This window comes from Sinocyclocheilus anshuiensis, unplaced genomic scaffold, assembly GCF_001515605.1.
Source record: "Sinocyclocheilus anshuiensis isolate Anshui unplaced genomic scaffold, SAMN03320099.WGS_v1.1 scaffold130, whole genome shotgun sequence".
NCBI classification, from domain to species: domain Eukaryota; kingdom Metazoa; phylum Chordata; class Actinopteri; order Cypriniformes; family Cyprinidae; genus Sinocyclocheilus; species Sinocyclocheilus anshuiensis.
Window position 1 is genome coordinate 2,189,885 of NW_015544207.1, and position 4,929 is coordinate 2,194,813.

Below are 4,929 nucleotides of genomic sequence, written 5' to 3' on the forward strand. Positions count from 1 at the left end.
ATACAATGTATTTTTGGCTATTGCTACAAATATACCCGTGCTACTTATGACTGGTTTTGTGGTCCAGGGTCACATATGACATATTTAAACCTGTCCATGCCACTGTTTCGTCTATTAATTCAACCATCCTGCTGTTTTATCAGAAACAGACCAATGATGACCGCATATGATGCAGACATCAGGCCTTTTGAAAACACCTCTGTTTAAGTACATTTTAACATGGAATAAGATTCATGTTCACTGCAGCATTATATCCAATGAGAAAATCAAAAACGGCACAATATATCCTTTATCATTTACACTTATATATCATTTCAAAAATATAGTGAGTTTATTCTTTTATTGGAAACACTCAATTACAACAAGGGATTTCAGGAATAAGCTACAGTGACACCTGAAATACATGCAACAATATAAAACTAAAAAGTCTCTTTTTAGCTCACTAATATGGTGTTGCTACTTCGAAGCAAAATGGGAACCAATCCAAAATTTCTTAGATTTTGTTGAAATAATTAATCACAGAAGCAAGTCAGAGCCTTCATTAGTGTGCACACATCAGCTCATCCTCCCACACCACTGTAAACATCTACAACAGAAAGAGAGAAGAAAGTGTGTCAGATACCAGGAAGCTCCATTACCCAGAATTGATCTGTTAAACTGCACCATATGCACTGAATAGGTGTGGCACTTGTGGTCACAGAGACATACCACATATTGACATTACTAATAGTTAAGGCATGCTTTTATAGTATTCAGCATCAGGACACAAGCATTGCAGTACAGATGATCCAAAACGAAGATGCTTTATGGGATAAACAGGTAAACTGTATCTTTTCTCACCATTGTCATTCTACAGAATTGTGTTGCTGCTGCTCCTCAACAGGAGAACTGCAAAAGACAAAGACTGATTTGAGATCATTACATCAATCTTTACAAGTATTTGTCCCATTTTCAAGACTAAACGTACAGCAGTAACCAAATTACTAGACACAATAACCATTTATCACGGGGCATGAATGATACCTGGAATCATGTGACTTATAGAGGTAAGTACTGGTACTTTTTGATGTGATGGGTTTCCTATAGCCAACTTAAAATGGCTCTTTTGACTTGAGTAAACAATGGCACAGTATAGTGCAAAGTATATATATACCATTTCCAGGTCCAAAACCTCTCAGATGCCAAAAGCAAACAACAGGTGCTAATATACAGTACAGTACACTCACAGTACACTCTTCATATCGAAATCTCAGACAGCCAGACAATAATTCATCTTTCCACACATCATCCCTCCCCACACCTTACTGATTTTAACCAAGAACACGTATAAAAGTGTCTTTGGTGCCTTTTTACCTCTTCAGTTTCCTTGTGGACAAACTAATTAAGCTCAAAGTATATTTCCTTTTCATGTGTACATATTTATAAAGTGCATGTGACATAAATTTTGTCATTAGTATAGTATGGTGAAATCGGTAGCCTATGTGTGTAACCCAATTTTTCTAACCGTGTATACTTTAGTTTGTGGAGTATACTTTCAAAAGCTCCTTGTTCAATTTGCTTGTGTTAAGTGTTTGCATCAAAACTTAGGGCTTTAATACTTAAGGCACACATATGTGCTGAGCATACAGAGTACATGAGGTTTAAAAAAATCTGGCTTCGTATGTACAGTACACACATACCATGCTAATCAAGAAATTTGTCACACAGACTGTATGCAAAGATGCATTTCCAAATTGTCCTCTATCCATAGTATTGCTTTCCGCAGTTAAAAGTTCTCTAGTCTGAATGAAATATGAATATAAATACAAGAGGAGATGTGTTTTGCTGAAGGAAGCATTATTATGGATTATGGAGTTGTAGTTTAGCCAGAAGAAACGGATTGAAGTATAAAATGTCTTAATGATGGATTTGTTTCTTACAAACACACAGCTTTTCACTTTACAAAACATTAATTGATGGACTTGAGTCATGTGGATTACTTGTGGATTATTTTGATGTTTTTATCAGTTGTTTGAACATAAAGTGCATGTGACATAAATTTTGTCATTAGTATAGTATGGTGAAATCGGTAGCCTATGTGTGTAACCCAATTTTTCTAACCGTGTATACTTTAGTTTGTGGAGTATACTTTCAAAAGCTCCTTGTTCAATTTGCTTGTGTTAAGTGTTTGCATCAAAACTTAGGGCTTTAATACTTAAGGCACACATATGTGCTGAGCATACAGAGTACATGAGGTTTAAAAAAATCTGGCTTCGTATGTACAGTACACACATACCATGCTAATCAAGAAATTTGTCACACAGACTGTATGCAAAGATGCATTTCCAAATTGTCCTCTATCCATAGTATTGCTTTCCGCAGTTAAAAGTTCTCTAGTCTGAATGAAATATGAATATAAATACAAGAGGAGATGTGTTTTGCTGAAGGAAGCATTATTATGGATTATGGAGTTGTAGTTTAGCCAGAAGAAACGGATTGAAGTATAAAATGTCTTAATGATGGATTTGTTTCTTACAAACACACAGCTTTTCACTTTACAATATGTTAATTTATTGGAGTGGTGTGGGTTTTTATCAGCTGTTTGGTCTCTCATTCATTCGGCACCCATTCACTGCAGAGGATCCACTGGTGAGCAAGTGATATAATGCTACATTTCTCCAAATCTGATGAAGAAACAAACTCATGTACATCTTGGATGGCCTGAGAGTGAGTAAATTTTCATTTTTGGGTGAAATGTTCCTTTAAACATAACTACCACAAGGATGTGGGTTTTACATGCTTGATAAATTACCACAGTCTTTCTTATTTAACAACTTCAAAATTCATGTTTGGGGCCTGGCTATGTGTAATTTACACAATACATTTTTAATTTAAAAACTCTTACTTTGTAAGTTTTAAGATATTTTGTGAAACTTAGTGTGTCTTTGGGGGCTGATTGTCAAGTAAAAAAAAGTATACTACTGTATTTTTTTCTCTATATTTATAGGGTTTACGTGTTGCATGTACTGTATGTTAAACAAACACAAATCTTTCGGTGCTTGGAAACCAAACATGTGGTCTCAATTTAAGGTGTTGTCCAGCAGTGTGTTTCTGTCAGAACAGAAGTCATAGTGATGTGCTGTGTTCCGTTCTAAGACCACAGTTTCATTTTTAGCCCACACAGCCACTAACAGCCACTCTGTCCTCTTTGAGTGGGAGCGGCTACATTCTCACAGTTTGCAGGATCCACCATGTAAGAGAGTCTCACGGCTGCCGTCACATGTCAGAAATTCACTGATAGGCAAGTCAGACACACAAAGTGTACAAACAGATGTCACTCTGCCACAATGTTTCGTCAGGTTGTTTTATGTGGGTTCCCACCTCAGGTTTCTTTATTTTGTTAGTTGAAGAATATTACATGTGACATTATGTATGTGAGTTTGGTATAGTTGCATTTTGCAAATGAACCAAGCCTAAATCTACATAAAGACAAAAAAAAACAAAAAAAACCACTGAGGTTAATGTGAGTTTCTGTCTCCTGTCTGGTGTTTAAAACCATAACTATTTACTGTCATTTAAACCTGATGCTGCTCATGCCTTTCATAGATATGAGTGGTGAAACAGTGAAACCTTCATGAAAGCTCAGTGTGCATTCAACAGGATTTACAGACCTTTTAAAAACCATGTTATTACATAACAGACATGCTTTTAATACACATCTAGAATTGTGGGATCAGCCATTCAGAGTTATTTGAGTATGCAACTGTCACTGCATATACTGATATGAAGGCAAATAATATTATTTCATTTTTTTTTACCATTAGTGCTATTTATTTATTTACAGCTGCAGTGCGACCATAATTACTGCAATGCAATAATAATTGTATTTTTTTGTATTATCTTAAAAATATAAAAAAATTATATATATATATATGTGTATATATATATAAACTGTAAATAAAATACCATTGTAGTACAGTAATAACAATCTGACGAAAATTAGAAAAATAATAGATTTATTAGTGCTGTCAAAATTACCGTGTTAATGCAAGCGATACATTTTTCCAGTTTAACGGCGTTAAAAATATTTAACAGGTACAGGTGACAAAGAGCTTCAGTAGAATGAAAGTGAACTGCGGTCAGATGAGATGTTGTCAGGCCATGTCAGTAAACATGAATTTTCCTGTCCTGTCAAGTTAACCATTATACTGTGCTTGTAGGCGTAGCACGTGGTCTTTAATCGCATACACAAATATGGCGGCGCTCACTGTAGTCTGTTCATATTAAAGTGCGAATGAAACTGCGAGCATGTGTTTCAGATCCACGTCACGTACAGCAGCGGCAGCTTTTAAAGTAATAGCAGTCAAATAACCTAATAACCCAGCTGCTGTGATGTCTGTTAATCAAAGAACAAAAGAAAAAAGAGGAAATCAATAACTTTTGTAGCTTTAATGATTCATTTATATTTAATTTAGAATTAAGTGTTAATAACTTGCTGAAGGGCACAGGTAAATATGACATTTATTATAATGGGTTTATGTGAAGATTGATTTAAGTTAAAATTAGAAGTCTAATAAATGTTCAAATTGATAGCTCTCAATTTTAATGTAATGTTGAATGGCTGTAGTCAATGGTTAGAGACATCAGTAGTATTGGTATCAGTGATACTCGCCTTCAGTCATAAAAAAGATGCCATTAAACAAATATTAAAAATATACCATCTTTATGTTGGTTCTATATTAAGAAGTTTTAAAAATATGCTGTCTTTATTTTGTTTCTACATTAATTTGGAGATTGAATGTGAAATTATTTAAATGTAAAAGTATATTTAAAAACTTTAAAGTTAGGTGGGATTAATCATGATTGATTTCAGAAATAATGCACAATTAATTAGTTAATTTATTTTATCAATTGACAGCACTAATATTTATATAATACATACATAGATAC

General features: G+C 34.2%; 1 protein-coding gene across 3 annotated transcripts in view; it reads right to left on the reverse strand.

Annotated features, from left to right (window-relative positions):
- Nucleotides 1–356: 356 nt before the first annotated feature.
- The window catches only part of LOC107696960 (myosin-binding protein H-like), a 30,197-nt gene continuing 25,624 nt past the window's right edge, over nt 357–4,929 (reverse strand). For 2 of the 3 annotated variants that reach the window (XR_001635142.1, XR_001635141.1), the window contains 2 exons: nt 841–888; nt 357–586 (listed from right to left, as the gene is read on the reverse strand). The gene's annotated coding sequence lies outside the window, so the exon portion shown is untranslated. Of the gene's footprint in view, nt 587–840; nt 889–3,347; nt 3,459–4,929 lie in introns of those variants that run through there. The other variant, XM_016497536.1, reaches the window with a different exon arrangement.